The following is a 21,973-nucleotide window of genomic DNA, read 5'->3' as shown; positions in this document are numbered from 1 at the left end:
TGAGGTTGGACTCTGGGGAAAATAATGATTTTAAGAGATCTTCTTGTATTATTATCATAGTCCTTGTTACTGCAATTAAGAAATGCTAGTGCATGATGGTGTGTGAAATAGACAGCTAATGGGAAGTTGATAGCACAGTGAGCTCAGTCTGGTGCTCTGTGACAACCTAGAGGGGTGGGATGGGGTGGGAGATGGGAAGGAGGTTCAAGAGAGAAGAGACATGTGTACACCTATGGCTGATTCATGTTGATGTATGGCAGAAACCAGCACAGCATTGTAAAGCAATTCCCATGGTGGATTCATGTCAATGTATGACAAAACCAATACAGCATAGTAAAGAAAAAAAAATTAAAAAGAAAGAGCAAAATAAAAAAAAATAAAAATAAATAAAATTTTTTTCAAAAAGAAATTACTAGCATGATGACAACATTAAGAAATGAAATTGCTGATTCTTTCTCCTGTGCTGCTTTCATAGCCATCCATGGTGTCTGGAAGTTTGCCGAGTCCTTCTTGGCTCAAGATAAAGATTAACCCCCCATGGGGGAAAAAATAAAAAAGCAATGCACAATAAATTCTAACGCTTTAAATCTTCTGGGGAGGAAAAGGTTAAAAGGAAAAGAAAATGGTGAATATCAATCTGATATACTACTTAGAGAATTTGTCTTGGTGTCAAAGAGATGAAGGAGAAGAGAAGAGCATGGAGAAGGAGGAAAGGAAGAGAAGGAAAGGTCAGAGGAGGAAGGGAAGGGAAAGTGCTTGGAGGAGGAGGAGGAAGGGGGAGGAGGAGGAGGGAAAGTGCTTGGAGGAGGAGGAAGGGGGAGGAGGGGAGGGAAAGTGGTTGGAGGAGGAGGAAGGAGGGGGAGGGGGAGGGAAAGTGGTTGGAGGAGGAGGAAGGAGGGGGAGGGGGAGGGAAAGTGGTTGGAGGAGGAGGAAGGGGGAGGAGGGGAGGGAAAGTGGTTGGAGGAGGAGGAAGGGGGAGGAGGGGAGGGAAAGTGGTTGGAGGAGGAGGAAGGGGGAGGAGGGGAGGGAAAGTGGTTGGAGGAGGAGGAAGGAGGGGGAGGAGGAGAGGGAAAGTGGTTGGAGGAGGAGGAAGGGGGAGGAGGGGAGGGAAAGTGGTTGGAGGAGGAGGAGGAAGGGGGAGGAGGGGAGGGAAAGTGGTTGGAGGAGGAGGAAGGGGAGGGGGGAATGGGAGGAAAGGGGGAAGACAGAGGGGATGGAGGAAGAGAAAGGGTGGGGAGGAGGGGGAGAGGGGAGGAAGGGGATAGAGGAGGAGGGAAGTAAACTGCTTGATTCAGAAGAAGAGGAAGAAATAAAAAAGAGGAAAGATTTAGAGGCTACTTTTTCACAGCCATATGGGGTAAGTGACAAAGAACAGGCCCTGCTATTAATGAAAATAAGCTGCTAAAGTACAGGACCATGCAGAAAATAACAAAGCATTTAATTATACAGTGACAGTTGCAGCCCTGGGGATTTCCCGGAGATTAATGGAGCAGCTGGGAAGAGTCGATGGCCCTAGGGACAGCCAAAATGATCCCAGTCAATGAATAATACCCAGGAAAAGCCTCTTGTTAACTTCGCTATGAAGCGGAAAATGGAGGAGGACTTGGGTGCTTGGTTTTTGCCTTCTTCTTTCTCTCTTCCTATTTAAAAAATAAAATTAACAAAGGGGACAATTTGGTTTCAATTAAGATTCCTCCAGAGATAATCAGACTGTCTATTTCATCTCTCACTCTTCAAGTCTCTGAACTAGGGGTAAAACTTTTCCGTTACCCCAGGCTAAACTGGGAGTCATGATCAAGATCATTCTTGAGAAGGTGGGAAGAGGGATGAATAGATATTATGAAAATTGGGATTTCAAGAGGAGGGAAAATCAGAGTTCGAGTTAAGGCATCATGATGAATCCTAAGTAAAAGACACTACTCTTTCTGGAAAGCAAAGCTTACAATGAACCTGAGAGTAAATGTAGTATTTAGCACAACCAAATGCTAAGTATGAATATATTAATGCAAAATTTAAATATTATTTGACTGGCAGTCTGAAAGTTTTTTAGGTTTGGAGTTTTAGCACTATTACTAATTTGCTCACACGTCAACAACCAGATATAACATTGTCAGCTCTTAAGTTTGACAATGTTAGGTACAAATGGGAATTAAGGTTGTACATATATACCGCTTCTTCTTGGTATTTTGCTTATTTTTGGCCACTCTGCACTACCTGTGGGATCTTAGTTGCCTGACCAGAGACTAAACTTATGCCCCCTGTATTGGAAATACAGAGTCTTAATCAGTGGCTCTCCAGCAAAGTCCCATTTTTAATAGCAAAATGAAATACTCTGAGGCCCTGTTTGACGTTATACTAGGGGAATTACAGTGAAGCAAGACTTTATGATAATTTTATAAGACTGCATACTGCTATCCTCTACATCATCAGGAAATAAATACCGAAGATACAAGGACCTAGAAAATTTCTTCCTGTCAGAGTAAATAAGACTAAAGAATACCAAACTGAATTCTAGAGTTCCAGAGCTAGAAAGGTTCTTTGACAGGCAGTAGTCATAGTTTAAGGATGAGATATGGATATCCAGAGAGATGGATGACTTACTTGCTCAAAGTCACAAGGCAAATTAGTGGCAAAGTCAAGACCATAGCTTATGCCCCCGTCCTTCACCCAATCCAATGTGCAGGTACTGCCAGCAGTGTTTTCTTTTGCTCACATGGCCAGCTTTAATGCCTTCTCAGTGAAGAGATGTTTATCTTTCATGCTCTAATAGAATAGGCTTTCAACAAAGGATAAGAAAGCACAGCCTGCTCAAAGATCCAAGGTTGAGTAACCACCATTACTTGAAGAAGGTCACAGTGTCTCTATAGCTATATTGAGGAAGTTACACAAACAGATATACAGAGAATTCGAATCTACTAACATTCTTTGATCATCATGCATGAAGAAATGTTCAGAAAGAAGGCAGTACAAAGTACAACGACGAACAGGGAATGGTCTTTGGGATCAATTCTTGTTCTAACGCTAGCTCCTATTCTGAACATGTCATTAACTTTTTTCTGAACTGTAACTACCAAGAAATAAGATATCCTTTATATACTTAGAGTGGAGCTAAAAATGAGATACCATCACAATATTGTAAAGTAGTTAGCCTCCAACTAAAATAAATAAATCTAATAAAAATAAAATTTAAAAAATAAGATACCATTTAAACTGTATTTCATACATAATGGGCACACACAATGTGTTCTTATACCAATGTGATACTTAAATTGTATTTAGCACATAATGAATGCTCAATAGCTAGATTTTATTTGCTCTTCCTTCAAATGGCTTTTCTAGCCCAAATTAAAATTCCTAGAGAGAAATAAGGGGGCTTCCCTGGTGGCTCAGACGGTAGAGAATCTGCCTGCAATGCAGGAGACCCAGATTTGATTCCCGGGTTGGAAATAACCCCTGGAAGAGGAAATGGCAATCCACTCTAGTATTCTTGCCTTTCTACCCAAATTAAAATTCTTAGAGAGAAATAAATGTTCTACTTAATAGAAGGAGGAATTCCTTCCACAGCTCTCTGTTCTCCACTGGCAGGAGTTAAGAGAACACTCTAGCCCCTCACGTCCTTTCAGACTAAAGAGATCAAGGAATTTCTTGACATCAGTCCCTAGAAGAAGCCAAGGTATTTCAGACTGTGCCTCTTCTTGATAAATCAAATAGAACTTTCTGTGATGATGGAGTTGCTCTGTATTTGCACCGTGTTACCTGAATTATTAAATAGTCTCCTGACCAGCCTCTCTCTTCCAACCTTTGGTTTCAATCTCTTTTCCCCATCTCTGTGTCCATACTGTATACTTGGTGTAGAAATTAGAGTAGTTGTATTAAAACGTAAGCTACATCATGTCATCCCTCTGCTTAAAATATTCAAATGGCTTTTTGTGTCATTCCAGTAAGAGTCAAAGTCTTTACAGTGACCCCAAACCAGCATGATTTCATCAGCCTCAAGAATCACTTTGATCTCTTTCTCTTCCTTCTCTCCTCTCCAACTAAACTGGCTTCCTTCTTGATGTCCTTGCTGACATCAGACCTTTGCACTCACTGTTCCCTTTGCCAAGAATGTTCTCTATTCAGATAACCACATGACTCATTCCCTTATTTTCTTCAAATCTTTGCTTTAATGCAGTCTTACTAAAATCTTCTCTGATCAGTCTATTTAGAATTGCAATCCTCAACACTCTGTTTCTATTCCCATATTTGTATTTTTGTTCCCATTACAGCCATCATCATCTGATGTAACACACGTTACAAATATTCATTTTATCTCTGACCCTTTAGAGTGCAAATTCCATTGTTTTTAATAGTTTGTTCATTGCTGTATTCCCAGAGCCTCAGACAGGTGGCTGGTATATGCTTCTGCTGCTGCTAAGTCTTTTCAGTCATGTCCAACTCTGTGCGACCCCATAGATGGCAGCCCACCAGGCTCCCCTGTCCCTGGGATTCTCTAGGCAAGAACACTGAAGTGGGTTGCCATTTCCTTCTCCAATGCATGAAAGTGAAAAGTGAAAATGAAGTTGCTCAGTCGTGTCTGACTCTTTGCTACCCCATGGACTGCAGCCTACCAGGCTCCTCCGTCCATGGGATTTTCCAGGCAAGAGTACTGGAGTGGGCTGCCATTGCCTTAGTAGATGGTAAGTAAATATTGGTTGAGTAAATGGTTCTACAGCTAGAGTATTAGGAAGAAAGGGCTTCTGGGAGAGAAATTTACATGACCTTCTCCATAAATGAGAAGTAAAGAGAAGGACTTCCCTGGTAGTTCAGTGGTTAAGACTTCATCTTCCAACATAAGGGGTACAGATTCAATCCCTGGTTGGGGAGCAAATTTCCCACATGTCTGGCAGCCAAAAACCCAGAACATAAAACAGAAGCAATATTGTAACAAATTCAATAAAGACTTTCAAAAAAATGGTCCACATCAAAAAAATCTTTTAAAAAGGGGGAGAGCTTGGTATGAATAAATCTCATCCTCAATAATTCATGAATAAGACAGAAAGCCACAGTCTCCTAATTATCACCTACTTTAGTCAGGATACAAGCCAGACATTAAGGAATCTGTATGATTTCTTAGATGCTGTACATTTCTAATTATGCTCTTTTCATAATCATCTATCTATTTCCTAATATTAATTTAAAATATTAATTTTCTTTGTAATAGTAAGACAGAGAGCAGTTGGGGCTGCTCTATGTAGAGTCCAGCTGAGAGATTAGATTAGGAGGTTCAAGAGCTGCAAAAATTAAGGCAGATGTTGACAGCCTAAATCCTAAATCCTAAAAACATCTTCCATCAGATGTTTCTGACAGGGCCTATGGTAAGGGATGCAGGAGAGCTTGCAAGGCAGCTTGAGTCTATGACAGGCCCTCAGAGATTGAACAATGGGAAGACGTTTGGGTTGCTCCAAAATCTGGAAGCAAATGTCACTGGTCATGGGTTATGTACACATCAAAGCTCTAGAGTTGTCCAAATATGGTAAAATGTTCCTCAATTTTTAAGTTAACCCAGTTTCTGGTACTAGAGCCAAAAAGATTTTCTGATTTTTGGAACATTCGGGTTAAGTCACAGAAATTTAAGTATGGATAAAAACAAGAAGATCTCTGGTTGAAGATACTGAGAAAACAAACAGAGTTTAAGATAGGAAATACGAAGGAGGGAATAAAGGCATCTGAAAAAGTGTATTCATTTTTTGTGGCTGCATAAACAATTGCAACAAACATAGGGGCTCAAAACATCCTAAAGGTATCTCATAGTTTCTTGCCTCACTACACTGCTCAAGGTCTCACCAGCTGCAATTAAGGGGTCAGCTGGCAGAAAGTGAAGAGGAACTACAAAGCCTCTTGATGAAAGTGAAAGTGGAGAGTGAAAAAGTTGGCTTAAAGCTCAATATTCAGGAAATGAAGATCATGGCATCTGGTCCCATCACTTCATGGGAAATAGATGGGGAAACAGTAGAAACAGTGTCAGACTTTATTTTGGGGGGCTCCAAAATCACTGCAGATAGTGACTACAGCCATGAAATTAAAAGACACTGACTCCTTGGAAGAAATGTTATGACCAATCTAGATGGCGTGTTGAAAAGCAGAGACATTATTTTGCCAACAAAGGTCCATCTAGTCAAGGCTATGGTTTTTCCTGTGGTCATGTATGGATGTGAGAGTTGGACTGTGAAGAAGGCTGAGCGCCGAAGAATTGATGCTTTTGAACTGTGGTGTTGGAGAAGACTCTTGAGAGTCCCTTGGACTGCAAGGAGATCCAGCCAGTCCATTCTGAAGGAGATCAGCCCTGGGATTTCTTTGGAAGGAATGATGCTAAAGCTGAAACTCCAGTACTTTGGCCACCTCATGGGAAGAGTTGACTCATTGGAAAAGACTGTGATGCTGGGAGGGATTGGGGGCAGGAGGAGAAGGGGACAACAGAGGATTAGATGGCTGGATGGCATCACTGACTCGATGGATGTGAGTCTGAGTGAACTCCAGGAGTCGGTGATGGACAGGGAGGCCTGGCGTGCTGTGATTCATGGGATTGCAAAGAGCTGGACACGACTGAGTGACTGAACTGAACTAGGGACTGTGGTCTCCTCAGAAGCTTAACTAAGGAAAGATTCATTTTCAAGTCTTTTCAGGTTGTTGGTAGAATTCAATTTCTCATGGCTTTGGGTTCCTCATTTTGTGCTGGCTGTTGGTGGTGGGGGCTCTCAACTCATAGAAGTTACCCCATAATTCCTTGCCACTCAGCCTCGTCAAAATAAAGCATCTTACACCTTCAAAGCCAGCATCAGGGTCTCTCTCACTCCAGTCTGCTAAGAAAGAGTCTTTTACAATGTAACTTGATCACAGGAAGTGACACCCATTACCTTTGCCATTTCCTGTTGGCTAGAAGCAAGTTCCAAGTTCTGTCTGAACTCAAGGGGAAAGGGACCTAACTCATTAGGGATCATCTTAGGGTGTGTCTGTCACACTCACACTAGCATCATCCTAAATCTCCAAATACTCATATTTGAGTCCCAGGCCACTGCCATACAAGAATTGAATGACAGTAAATCCTCTCTCTGCCTCACCATCCTCTTACAGTCTAGCATTGATTTCTGTTGCTTATTCCTTCCTGAAACTTCTTAAATCTCTCCACTTTCTCTTTAAAGTTTCCCTGGTGGCTCAGACAATAAAGAATCTGCCTGCAATGCAGGAGACCTGCCCTCACCATGGTGTCAAGGCCATTGCTTTCCCTTGCTTGGACTCTTGCGGTAGCCTCCTACTTGATCTTCCTGCCTCCCTAACTCTGTCCCACCCTCCTGTTTAACCTGGTCCTCACAAGGAAGCCAGAGTGTTTTCTAAAATACAAAACTAATAACAAGTTAGCTATTTCTTTGTTTTTCAAAGATTCTATGCTTTTTTTTTCTTTTGCTCTAATTTTTTTTTCAAGAATTTTTTTTGACATGGACCATTTTTAAAGTCTTTATCAGATTTGTTACAATATTACTTCTGTTTTGTGTTTTGGTTTTCTGGCCTTGAGGCATGTGGGATCTTAGCTCCCCAACCAGGGATTGAACCTGCACCCCCTGCACTGGAAGGTGAAGTCTAAACCACTGGACCACCAAGGAAGTCATCTCTTGCTTCCACCTTGATATACTGTTTCTACTGTCTTTTACCCACCCTCTTCAACCCTATATCCCCTCTCCACTCAACCAACTTAGCTTGTTGTAGTCATCTTCAGTTTTGTGACTTCTGATTCTCTAAGCCTAAGTTAAGCATTGCTTCATATAGAACCATGTACTTCCTTTATCCTGGCACTTACTGCTTTGTTAGGCTCTATCTGGCCAGCTAGCTGCTAAATCTCTGAGTAACTATGAAATGAACAAATGCCAAGTTTTCTTGAAAGGTGCTATCTTGCCACCATCCTTGATGTCTTACACTCATGTATTTTCCAGTGTTGAAAAATACAAAGTGAGAGCTCAGTTGGTAAAGAATCTGCCTGCAATGCAGGAGATCCCAGTTCAATTCTTGGGTCAGAAAGATCCACTGGAGAAGGGATAGGCTACCTACTCCAGTATTCTTGGGCTTCCCTTGTGACTCAGCTGGTAAAGAATCTGCTAGCAAGGGAGACCTGGGTTCGATTTCTGGGTTGGGAAGATCCCCTGGAGAATGGAAAGGCTACCCACTCCTGTATTCTGGCCTGGAGAATTTCATGGACTGTATAGTCCATGGGGTCGCAAACAGTTGGACACGACTGAGCAACTTTCACTAATTAAAAATCACAGTAATTTTTCATTTTGAGGTAAATTGAGACTTACAGAAAAGTTATAAAAATAGAGAGCTCTGTATACCTTTCACCCGCATCCATGTAAATATAATACCTCATGTAACCACGGTGCAATGATCAAAACTAACATATTAACAGTGATACTATACTATTAACCAAACTACAGATTTTATCCGCGTTTTACCAGGTTTTCCAATAACGCCCCTTTTTCCCTCTTCCAGGATACCATCCAGAATGCTATGCTGCATTCTGTATCATGTCTCCTTAGTTTCCCTATATTCTGTGACAGTTCCTCAGACTTTCCTTTTCTCAACTTTCCTGACATTTTGAAAGAGTACTAGCCAGCTGTTTGCAGAATATTCTTCAATGTGGGTTTGTCTGGCATTAATCCATGATTAGAGTAGGATTATACATTATTGGAAAGAATGACACTGAGGTGAATAGTACCATTTAGATATGCCCTATACATAGTGATTATTTGATTGATTAACTTATTTACTTATTATTTAATTTCCCCTTTAGTGCTTGTTTAAAGTGGTGCTCGTCAAGTTTTTTCACTGTAACATTACTATTTCTTCTTTTCTTTTCTTTTTTTTTTTTTTTTTTTTACTATTTTTTCTTTTGCAATTAGCAAATGTTTATTTTAGGGGAGATCTCTTGAAACTATGCAGATATCCCATTTGGGCTTAAACTTTCACCCATGAAATCCATCCATGGTTGCCTGCAGAAATAATTACAGTGATGTTCTGGTGTTCTATTCCCCTCATTCAGTCTGTACTTATTCACTGGAATTGTTTTGTAAAGAAGGCTTGCTATTTCTTCCTCTTTTACTTATTTACTTGGTTATTTGTTTCCATCAGTGTGGACTCAAGGATACCCATGTTATCCATCGGGTTATAATCAGTACTGTTATTGGATTTATGTTGTCATTTACGTGGCTTGAATTCTTCCAGCTCTGGCCAGTGGGAGCCCTTGCAAGTTGGAAAATATGCCTCTCCCCTCTCTTGTTTCTCAGCACTTCCTCACTTTCTGGTGCCACAAAAGACGCTCACCTTTCATTCACCTGGCTCTGCCTTGGGACCCCTTCTCCAGGGAATTCCAGTTCCTTTCAGTCCAGAATTATACCTGTTCCTCTGACACTGTGACAGTCTTACCTGTGCACTCATTCCCACATTCCCCACAATGGGGTCCCCTCTTCTGTTTTCTTCAAAGAAAGACACACTTACAATGAGTTTTAGAAATTCTGTGGGTCCAGGACACCATAGTGGAGACATGGCAGTACCGTGTAGCAGAAAGAGCACTGAACCTAGAGCTGAGGGATATTTCGAATAATCTGGCATTTTGACTCGGGGTCTGGATTGGAATGAAAAGATATTGTAAGTAAAGGAAATGATGAATATTATTTCAAGTGAGAAAAATCTGCCTGTGAACACTTGGCTATTATTTCACCATTCATTCTCATGTTCTCAACTTTCAGAGGCAGGCAAATGATTCAGTTATTGTTGTTGTTCAGTTGCTAGGTCATGTCCAAATCTTTGTGAGCCCATGGATTGAAGCATGCCAGGCTTCCCTGTACTTCACTATCTCCCGGAGTTTGCTCAAACTCATGTCCCTTGAGTCGATGATGACATCCAACCATCTCATCCTCTGCCACTCCCTTCTCCTTTTGCTTTCAGTCTTTCCCAGGATCAAGGTCTTTTCCAATGAGTCCACTCTTTGAGTCAGGTGGCCAAAGTATTGGAGCTTCAGCTTCAGCATCAGTCCTTCCTATGAATATTCAGGGTTGATTTCTTTAGGATTGACTGATTTGATCTCCCTGCAGTCCAAGGGACTCTCAAGAGTCTTCTCTAGCACTACAATTCAAAAGCATCAATTCTTTGGCACTCAGCTTTCTTTATGGTCCAACTCTTACATCCATACATGACTATTGGAAAAACCACAGCTTTGACTATATGAACCTTTGTTGGCAAAGTGATATCTCTGCTTTTTAGTACTCTGTGTTTGTCATAGCTTTCCTCCCAAGGAGCAAGTGTCTTTAAATTTCATATTATTTTTATACTATAAAATGGCATGAATGGGGAAAAGAGTGCCTTCCTTCTTTATCTTCTTGACTTTCCCACCCTTCTTTCAAGAGAATCTGAATCTGAGATTTTCTATTTGCCAGCAGGAAAAAAAAGGTAAATACCTTTACAAGAACAATCAAAACAATGACTCACAAACTCAGGGCAGGGATTTAAGATTATTTCCCTGGTTTGAGAACTTCGGGGATTATGTTATATTATTTGCTGAAGGATGAAAAAGAAACCATGTGGAGCTGGACAGCTACGCTTGCCTGACATGCATTTACAGGATCCAGGCTGGACTCTAGACAACAAACCCTGACTTCCTTCAGCAACACATTCCAGGCCTGCTGTGCAGGGAGCAAAGGCAGAAGGCATTCCAGGAGGACCGTAAATGATCCTTCCCAGGTCCCTAGAAACGGATCTCTTTAAACACCCTTTTCCTATCCCCTCTCACATATGGTCTGCTGCTCCTCAGCTCTCCACATTCTCCTTCCAGAACCTATGCTTTTGACAACAGGCTTTATTAGACTGCATGTTTTTAATTAAGAGAGAAAAAAAAAAAGAAGCTTTCTGATCTCCTGGAAAAAATAAAACTGGTGTTCAAGTGAAATCTGTACAAGGAATGCTTTACTCTTTTATTGACATTTCATTAGCTCAGACTCATGCACCGTATATACACTCATGGTGTCGTTTAAAAGCCTGGATCTCATCTTTTCCAGGCATGCTTCGCATGATGTCCAGTTGCCAGTTACCAAGAAAGAAGTCCTCATTTGCTTTATCGGCCAGAGCAATGCTGCTGACAACAGCAGGATCTCTTGCTATGTCAATTTTTCAACTTCTGGTTGCTGCACGATACTGGGTTGATGGTCTGACCACTGAGAACTTGATGAAATCCACAGAAAAAAATCATACCGTTGATGTTATGCTCTCCAGCCATGATTTTCATGCATGCATGCATGCTCAGTCATGTCCAATTCTTTGTGACCTGATGGACTGTAGCCCACGAGGCTCCTCTGTCCATGGGATTCTCCAGGCAAGAATACTGGAGTGGGCTGCCATTTACTGCTCCAGGGAATCTTCTCAACCCAGGGATCAAACCCAAGTCTGTTGCATTTCCTGCATTGGCAGGCAGATTTTTTCCCCCTGAGCCATCTAGGAGGCCCATGATTTCCATAACCAACTCAAAATGCACTATCTCAGCAAAACCAATTTCCAGTTGCCAGATTGTATGCGGTAACTTATGTCAAGGAGTCATCCCTTTACATCCATCAGAAATGGAGTTTGGGGGGTTGCTTTGCTTTTTGAAATATCCTATCTATATTATCTTCCATAATACACTGCATGGAAAAGTTTAATGCATCAACCAGAAAGCTAGAGAACTTCTCAAGTGAATGCTTGCAAAGTGGCCTGGGTCTAGCCCTTCTGAACATCATTAGAGTCATAGCTAACGAACAAACAAGTGTTGAAATGGAAAGATTCTAATTAGCCACCTGGAGATGGTGGCAGAATTGAGATTCCCATATCGCCTTCAGGAATAAGGTTCTGCTTTGGGTAAGGTCCTATACAGCTGAGAATGAACCTAAAGTGGCAGAAAGGGAATGAGGTGTCAATGCTATAGGACCATCTCACCCCACGGCTTCCCACCTCACACACAAAGGGTGCTGCCCTGAATGCCAAGCGTGCCTAATTAGGAAATGAACAATTGGATCAACAGAGGTCATTGTTGATCTCTCAGTAGTTTCTGCCCACTCATTTTTTTTTTCTTGCTAAGTAGGTGGCCTTCACTCTGCCTTGTGAATGATTGTACATCCTGGTTCTGTAGCCATCCATGGAAAAATCTCCATTTACCTTGTTAATGCACAGAAAACTTGGCTGTGGGTTATTAATTTGTTTTCTCTTGTTGGTTTAGTTAATTATCCACATCCATCAGCATTTATTTGTCTCAAATTGAACTGAGGTCTAAAGAAAATCAGTTCAGGAAGGTGGGAGGAAACAAACACGGGTTACCACAGGGCACCACACTGAGGGAAGCAGATACCCGGAAATCATATCACTGATAATGGATACACTGCTCATATGCCATCCTCCTGTCCAGAAGGCTCACAGCTTCTGTTCTGTCCCATGCTCCTGTCCCCTGATCATGGCTTAAATTGGACAACAGAAGGCAAAGAGCCGCTCAGTCAGATGATTTTAGATTTTGCATATCGTGAGACACATTACTGGCTAAACAGACAAGCCTGTGGATGGGATATAGCCATATCCACCCATGAAACTCAGTGGGCTGCAAACATGCCCCATGAAAGCTGAGTGTGTGAGCCCTAATCACCTGAAGAATATGATCCCATCACTTCCTAACTCCTTTGAGGACATTTAAAAATCCAAGAAAGAGGTTGCTACTCCTTCACAAGTTTGCAAAAGTGAGACCTCTCTAGTCAATGATTTGGTGAACAGGAATCATCTTGAGTCGAATGAGAAAGCAGCCCAGGAGGAAAGATGCTGTGAGAAGGAGCATACCACCTTTCCCAATAAAAGGGTGTGGAGGCAGAGCTTTTATTTATTTACAAGAAAAAAAGAACATTTTGTTCTGCCCAGGCAGAGCTTTTCTGATGGAAGAGACGACCCTGTCTTCTCGGAAAGAGATAATTAACATTATCAGCTTGTTACAAGGTTGGCAGAAACATGCAAGAAAAATGACACCTTGTCTGCATCATCATTTTCCCCTGAACAAGGATTTATCAAACAGATGCAACCCCATCCTTGGGCTTCATATTAAAGTGAAGCCATGCTCAAGTTCAAAGCCCTGGCAGAAAGGTCAGTCAGGTCTCTTCTGCTACAGAGGCTGTGAATCTTACACAAAAATATATGCTAAGAATCAACTCAAGTAAACACATCTGACGGGAAAGCTATCTGATATCTTGTGAGCTCTTGGTTTAAAGTGAAAGCAAAACCCACCTCTCTGGGCTGAGAAATGGTTTTGAAAGACCTTTAGAAGTGGTGATTTGCCAATTACTGTCAGTAATTCATTCGGAGAAAGGTATTTTATATATAACAATACTGCAGAGGAGAGATTATTCTTCAGCATTCATAGCACAGTTTATATTTTAGAAATACTGCGTATCTTTAATTGCTGCCACTGAAACAAAACAGTCCTAGGTGAGACTGAGAAGAGAAATATGAAAGGTCAGGAACTGTATAACAACCATACCTCCTCGAGGGATCAGAAACCTCCTGGACCACAGACCAACCACGTCAGTTTCATATACAATAACAATCGCTCACAATGGCAGAGTACTTACTCGTTGTCAGCCGCTGTTCTAAGTATGTTCATGGATTCTTCCACTCAGTACTTACAGTGACAACTGAAGCAGTCATTTACTCTCCAAATATTTATTTAGCACCTACAAAGTGTTAAGACTTCCCAGGTGGTTCAGTGGTAAAGAATCCTCTGGGTTGGGAAGATCCCCTGGAGGAGAAAACGGCAACCCACTCCAGTATTCTTGCCTGGAAAATCCCATGGACAGAGGAGCCTGGTCAGTTACAGTCCAGGGGGTGGAAAAGAGTTGGACACCCCTTAGTGACTAAACAACAACAATGTGTCAAACCTAGTCTGGGAGCTGGGGCTACTGTGCAGATCAACACACACACAAAGGCCTGCATTCTGTAACTTCGCATAGCCAGGATTTGAATCCAAAGAGCCTGGCCGCTGGGCTGTAAAATCATCATAGTTATCAACACGTGTCGCAAAATGAAGCATCTTTTGGGGACCAATGAGAATCTCCTAGATTGCAAACAGTTAAATGCGAAGCAACTGGGAGAGATGTGTATGCTGGGACCAGTGTGGCTGGATTACTGAGACTGACCTCATCTCCATGGAAATAGTTGGAGCTGGGCCTGAAACTGAAGAGAGCTGGTGTTTGGAGTCAGCCAACTTGTGTTCAAGTCCTGGCTCTGCCATTTATACCATGGATGCTTAAGGGCAAGTTGTTAAACCTCTCTGAGTATCATCTGGAAGACAGAAATTATAACAAGACCTGCATTTCCTGTGTTGTGACGAGCTATTAAATGAAATAAGAGAAATAAAATACTGGGTAAAATGCCTGGAATTATAGAAAGTAAACTATTCTGGGACTTCCCTGGTGGTCCAGCAGTTAAGACTCTGAGCTTCCACTGCAGGAGGCCCAGGTATGGTTCCTGATTGGGGAACTAAGATCCCATATACCTCCGAATGCAGAAAAAAAGTGTTTTGTTTTTTTTTTTTTTTAAAGTAAACTATTCTTCTTCTTTGTTATTTAGCTGTCTGCAAACCCAGGCAAGAGAATATGAGAAACTGAAAGAAGGCATCTTGGATGTCAGCCCTGCACTGGATAAATGCCTAACAGCACAGATTGAGGGGAGCGGAGGTCTCTGGCCCATCTGTCTTCAGTGTGCGTGTGCATGGATGTAGGCAATAGAGAGAAAGAAGGCACAGTGCCCTGCATTACCCAGGGGCACTGAAAGGGAGCTCCTGTGTCAAGAAGCCTGAGTCCTTCATCCCCTATCATCAGCTCTTCAGGTCTCTGTCTTCAACATGACCTGATCACCCAGGGCCCATTGAAAGCAGAGATGCTTGAAGTTCACTTATCACTTTGTCCATGAGGCTGTCTCTTGGTCTGGCTACTCTATCCCTGGGGCCTTGGTCCTCTTTCATTTACAACCCCTGTACCTAACTTTCTTGGGTTTCTATCTTCCTGTCCTCTCTCTTCGTGGGGATGCTTCCGCTGGTCAGTCTCTATGGTCTGACCTGTTAGTAGCCTCCTCTCTGTGCAGTACTCACAGGCAACCCCCTTCTTTACCAAGAAAGATGCAGGACTCAAGTCCTCTCAGGTCATGCCTCACTCAAGTGATCACTCAAGGCAATTTCCTAAACTTGGAAACTAACCAGCTAGGATTCGTCAGGATATTGGTCATCCCCATCCACTTGGTCACCCTCAAGTCTGATTTGGGATTCATTCGTGAGTTTTCAACAGGCTTGCCTGGTGACTCAGATGTAAAGAATCCGCCTACAGTGCAGGAGACCTGGGTTGGATCCCTCGACTGGGAAAGATCCCCTGGAGAAGGGAATGCCTACCCACTCTAGTATTCTTGCCTGGAGAATTTCATGGACAGAAGAGCCTGGTGGGCTATAGTCCACAGGGTCACCTACCAGAGTCTATCCATAATTCTTGGCTAAAGTTCACCTTCTTCTACCCTCAAAGCCAGCTGCATTACATATCTGTGTCCATTTCTTCTTATTCACATTTCCTCTTAACCTTGGCCTCTGACCTCTGCCTGGAAAGGTTCTTCAATGTCAGGGAGTCATGTAACTCCCTACTAAGCTGGGCACACCTGAATAATCTAGAATAAACTCCACAATTAAGGTTCATAACTCCAACCACACCTGTAAAGTCCCTCTTGCCCTGTAAGGTAGCATATTCACAGATTCTGGAGATTAGGACATCTTTGTACATCTTTGTAAAGATGTACAGATTTGTACATCTTTGGATTCATTATTCCATCCACTGCATTCCTCTCTCTGGCCCTTAAAGGGAATTCTTTGTGCAAATATATTCATGCCATCCTAAGATCCTCAATATTTTCAATGCATTCTAGTATCTACTCAAAGTCAAAAAATCCCAAATCAAAAGTCTGGAATCTTATTATCTATTTCAGATAAACCAGGATGGCTGGGGCTCTAGGTGGCAACATAAGGTAGCCTTTTTTCCAATGGGGGTGTTTTGAAATAACTCAATTGCTGTCTCTATAGTTTACACATTTGGTCAAGGTTTCCACTTGGTAATGAAACTGTATTTGGAAGTGTTTTTGTATTGAAAGTGTTTTTTTTTTTTTTTCCTTGCATGTCCCACCATGCCCACTGTAGGCCATTATTATCTTCCCATTCTGACTACAACTCTCTGCTCTCAGGGTAGAGCTAGTTACATGTTTTTTTCTGATATTCCTGTATTCTAGGCTCGTGCTTGCCACATATGGACGGAAATGCTAAATATGAGACTAAGTAGAGACTAAATATTAAACCCACTAGTATCTTAAAATTTTTCATGGGTTTAAAATGTATAAAATACGGCCATTCATAATTGGTTGAGGTTCAGATTTTCTGAACTAGCACTCTTAGCTAACACAGACACACACACATATAGACACACAGAGTCACATACACACACTCATCAGATAACAGTGATTTGAAAATTATCTAATTTGATCTAATGACTAGTCCAGTATCTTTAAAATGTGGAACTTGAAGAATTCAGTTTTGTTTCTAACTTTATCAATACATCTTTATAGAAACAGCATTCCAAGATTAAAATGGACTGGATATTTCCTGGCAAATTCTTTTTGCTTGCATGTGTCTCTCAATAAAATGAAATCCTTTCACTCCAGTAAAATTACTCTACAGTAATTTTTGAGCCATTCAAACTAGAACACACTAGAAATAAAACCTTTAACAGTGTGAATGCTATTGGCACTGGGCACAAGGTATGTTAGACTTGACTGAGCAGACAGACAGAGGTATTTGGGAGATTATAATGAACATACTGGGGGCTTCCCTGGTGGCTCAGTGGTAAAAGAATCCTCCTGCCAATGCAGGAGATGAGGGTTTGATCCCTGGTCCAGGAAGGTCCCTAGAGAAGGAAAGGGCAACTCACTCCAGTATTCTTGCCTGGGAAATCCCATGGACAGAGGAGCCTGGAGGGCTATAGTCCATGGAGTCATAAAAGAGTCAGACATGACATAGCAACTGAACAACAACAATGAATAAACCAGAGGTGACCAAGTTAAATAAAAGTGTTCAATAACTAACTATGGAAAAGCTACACTGCATAAATAAAAGATAATACCCCCCCCTCAAAATCTTGTTTCATTACACCTTAAATAAAATACAATTAACAAAAGCTCATGTTTCCTTGTGATGGTTGGTTGAGAAATTTCTGAATTCATATGGAACAAAATCTCCTTTTCACTGAATCTGAAAAAAACGACTTAAGAAAATTGTATGTAAAGTTTCCACTTTGCCATCAAGGCTATTTATAGCAATTATTCACCCAAAACACCACCACCATAACATAATTTTGAATAATGAATTACAGAATCAAAAACAATCATCAACAATGATGACAGTGGTCTCTTTGCCTTTATAAGCATCCTAGTCTTCAATATTTATTGACCTATATGTCTCCAGCAATAATTAATTATGAATTATTCATAGCAGATAAAAGATCTCCAGTTATCTGATGGGATCCAGTCCTACCCAATCTGCCCTCATAAAATGTTTGAAGGCTTCTGGCATTTTGCCCTGTGTAGGAGCCCGAGTCTTTCAGCTATTTGGTTCACAAGAACATCTTGTATTTCAGGGGAGGAAAAAAACACCCTCCTATTGTGATAAATAATGAAGAAACTCTGCAATCCAATATTTTTAACACATCCCATCATTTAAAAATTTTGACTTGACTATCTATTTTCCTTAATGTTGACATCCCAGGACTTGCACATTTTAAAATAGCTTCTGAGTTTTGCTTTTGGTGCCCTTCCAGGTCAAATTATTAATGTATCCTCCCTTCCCACTGAGGATATTTAACACACTTCACATTTTTCACATATTCAATGTTAAGCTCTCTCGTCTTTCTTTACAACTTCCACTCTCCTCCAGTAACAACTCCTTTATATATAGTTGCGTCTCCAAGTCCAATACGATGTTTTAGCATGAAATCATAGGCAGAATTTGGAATAGAAATATTATTTTAAAAACTGAGCTGAAGAAAACTGTAATACAAAGCTAGAATATCTCTTGGTAGTTTAATCACAGTTTCCTCTGTCCTGATTCTTTATTTTTCCTTAGTAATGGTTCCAGTGAAGTGAAGCACTTTCCTTTTTTCTTTAAGAAATGCATTCATTTTCTTTTTTTAAATGATTTTATTCATTTTTAAATTTTTGGCCACACCCTGTGGCATTTGGGACCTTAGGTCCCTAACCAGGAATTGAACCCATGTTCCCCACATTGGCAACCGGAGTCCTAATCACTGGCCACCAGAGAAGTACCCTAAAGTACTTTTCATGCAAGTATGCATATGCAATCACTCAGTCATGTCCCACTCATTGCAACCCCGTGGACTGTAGCCCTCCAAGCTCCTCTGTCCCTGGGATTCTCCAAGCAAGAATGCTGGAGTTGGCTGCCACTTCCTCCTTCTGGGGATCTTCCTGACCCAGGGATCCAACCCGCATCTCCTGCGGCTTCTGCACTGGCAGGCAGATTCTTTACCAGTGAGCCACCTGGGAAGCCCAGAGTACTTTTCATAGATACTGATTAATCTAAATGAAAGTTCCCAAGTAACAGGGAAGAGAAGACAAGAGAAGGAGAAAGGAAGAAGGCATTCTCTGAGCATGTACAGCTCTGGCCTGGCATTTTGTTAGACATTTTTCAAGTACTAAGGGTAACAGCACAGACACAGGAGGCAAACTGCCTGGGTTTGAATCCTGTCTGCTGGAGTTCTGTCTCTACCTGTAAGACCCTGGGCAACTTATTTATATCCTCCTCAATCTCCTCATCTGTTAAGAAGGGATAATAATAGGGCCAGTTCATAGAGGAGTGGTGATGATTATATGAACTCATATGTGTCAAGTCCTCCAACAGTGGTTGGCTTTTAGTCAATGCTATAAGCATTAGCTAATTATTATGATGCTGGTTATCATCAGATTTCACATGGGTTTGGTGCACAATGGCCCTAATAGAAGATGCTTATTATCCTCTGCATTTTACTGAAGACAAAACTGAAGTGCACCGACGTGAAGCAAGCTGACCACACACACAGTTAACATATGGCCTGTCAGGCTCCAAACCTGTGTTCTTGCCACTGAAGAGAAATGAGGGCTGAAGAGCTGGCACTGGGAAGCTTTAAAAGGGCCTTTCCTACAACTAAATCAGCAGGATTCCCAAAGCTCTTCACTCTCCTTAACCATTATCCAGTTCCTATCCCATTCGTTTATCACTTGGTTATCCATTTTTCCCTCCTAACTCCAATATTAATGACATATGTGAATTGGTATGAAGAAAACATCATAATTTTGAAAGATAAGAAATGAGAGAGAATCATAAAAACCCCAATGAACGTACAGTATTTCAGTCTCAATGCCTCCCTCAAAACCTCCCCAAGTATCTCCCACTGATTTTTCTCTCTTCTTAATCCCTATAGCACATGTGGCCTGAACTCAACTGCTAGAATGCCATCTTATGTACAGTTTAAGACACTAACTTGCACAGATCTCAACAAATATAATTTCTGATAGTAAACAGCTTATCGAATTTCACCTTTTAAAAACTCATGATGAGATCTGAGTAAACCCCTTCCAGCCAAGGATGGACAAATTTCAACCTCAACAAGAATGACTACAGTAAAATAAAATACATGACAACAGCCAAAACCACAGAAGAGTGAAGATATATCACTTTTTGAGGAAGAAAAGGAAACAACTTATTATTCTGACAGCTGATAATAGAGAGTAAGAAGTAAGCAATTTTTTCTATCTTTTCTGTATATACTGAACTTCATAGTAGCAAAGTAGTTGTTAAGAGGAAGTTTCTCTTTATAAAAAATACTACAACTAATAAGTAAAAATAGATATGGACCTCTTCCATCATCAGAGAAATTTCTATTGGAAAGTGCTGTTCTAGAAAGCATAACTCTAGACAATGAAGGTCAATTTCTACCAGACACTGATTGACAGAAGTACATAATAGCACCTGCAAAACAGACAAATTAAAAAAAAAACTGAATAAAATGAATCCTCTGGATCTAACTACCAATTTTCTGTGTTTACAGGAAATATAGGAGACAGAGGACTGTTACACAACATTATGAGGATCCAGTCAGCAAAGTCCAAAGATTGTGGATCACCGACCAGAACAAATGATGCACTTTCCTTAACAAAAAAAAAAAAAAAAGAAAACTCAAAAATTGATGGAGGAGGAAACTTAAATCTCATAATTTTTTTATGAAATGAAAGAAACATATCAAACAAAATTACAATCCACAGCCCTTATCAAAAGCCTGTTTCAAACAAACTACAAAATTAATAATTACACATTTTAAAACAGTTGAAGTCTCTCCTTCTGTATTGCTCTCCCATTGTCTTTTCAAATGGACCCTGAGACTGAATGGTGTCAAAAGTCAATCATTCTAAGAGGTGCAGCTTAGTTGTATCCATATTATACAACTGATACCCTGTCCATGTTAGTTTCCTGGTTTTGATAATGGTTATGTGAGGTGTAATCATTGTGGGGAAGCTAGGTGAAGGGTATACAAGTATTCTGTCTGTTTCTGTAGCTCTGACAAATTTCTAAAAATATTTCAAGACGTAAATTAATGAGATGGTTGGATGGTCTCACTGACTCAATGGACATGGGTTTGGATGGACTCCAGGAGCTGGTGATGGACAGGGAAGCCTGGCATGCTGCGGTTCATGGGGTCACAGAGAGTCGGACACAACTGAGTGACTGAAATGAACTGAAATTTGTCAAAATCCATCAATGGGCTCAAAACCATCACCAGGTGATTTCTAGCCAGACAGGTCCAACAAAACATTTAGGTCCTTGAAGAGAAGGACAATCCCTCCCACAAACACTGGCATTTTATTGGGAATACGATGGAAAGGTGGAGAGGGTGGAAGAATTGGGAACATAGAAGGAATTTCACAAATCTTTGTAAATTGTTAAATGGGAGACATTAAGAAAGCATGGGTTAAATTTTGGGACTCAAATACTTAAATGTATGGTTACTGTCCTCCTGATTTCACCTCTTTTGGGAACACTGCTAGAAAAATAAATTCAAGATATAAAACATTTGAGCGGAAAAATAGTCCCAGGCATTGGAACAGACAACCATTACTCACACTACCAAGTGTGGCTGAGTCTTCCTTTAAAACATCTAACTCAACACATGTTGCCAAATGACTAGGAAGCTGGCTCAGTTATTAGGTTCAGTTGTAATTTATGAGATTCTTAATGCAAAAAGAAGTCAAAAGCTTTTCAGACAGATACACAGTCCCAACTTTTTATTCTAACTTTTAAATTGTTGGCTTCACCTCTTAAATGACTACCCAATGGCATAAAACAAAAGAGGACTTCTGAAAAATATTTTTAAAAAAAACAGGAAATGCATCATTGAGAAAAAGATGTTATCTTTCAATCCAAAACAGTGGAAATTCATGAACTTTTCTCAATATTGCAATTCTGTCTGTTCAACCATTGCATAAGTTTTATAAATGCCACTGTCAGCAAATGATTGAAAATTATTTTTTCCAAATGTTGGAGAAAGAATAACTATTGTATATTAATTAAAGCTAATCTACAGTAGTGGGCTTTCTCTAGCTGCAGTGCATGGGCTTCTCTTATGGAGCACAGGCTCTAGAGCATGCAGGCTTAGTAGTTGTGGCGTGCTGACTTTCTCTAGTTGTGGCTCACAGGCTTAGTTACCCTGTGGCAGGTGGGATCTTGGTTCCCCAACCAGGCATTGAACCCACATCCCTTGCATTGGAAGGCAGATTCTTAACCACTGGACCACTAGGGAAGTCCTTAACATGGTTT

At 40.9% G+C, this 21,973-nt stretch overlaps 1 protein-coding gene and 1 long non-coding RNA gene across 2 annotated transcripts in view; one reads left to right on the top strand and one right to left on the bottom strand.

The window, feature by feature from the left end:
* The window catches only part of RERG (RAS like estrogen regulated growth inhibitor), a 139,256-nt gene that overhangs the window by 95,717 nt on the left and 21,566 nt on the right, over nucleotides 1-21,973 (bottom strand). The window lies entirely within an intron of this gene.
* On the top strand, nucleotides 1,264-20,345 carry LOC121819199 (uncharacterized). Its single transcript, XR_006059423.2, has 3 exons — nucleotides 1,264-1,357; nucleotides 19,584-19,897; nucleotides 20,211-20,345. It is a non-coding gene; the product is annotated as an uncharacterized LOC121819199 (long non-coding RNA).

The sequence above is a fragment of the Ovis aries genome, chromosome 3 (genome assembly GCF_016772045.2).
Source record: "Ovis aries strain OAR_USU_Benz2616 breed Rambouillet chromosome 3, ARS-UI_Ramb_v3.0, whole genome shotgun sequence".
Lineage (NCBI taxonomy): Eukaryota > Metazoa > Chordata > Mammalia > Artiodactyla > Bovidae > Ovis > Ovis aries.
The sequence above is the reverse complement of the archived record's forward strand: the minus strand, read 5'-3'. Positions and strand labels throughout refer to the sequence as shown.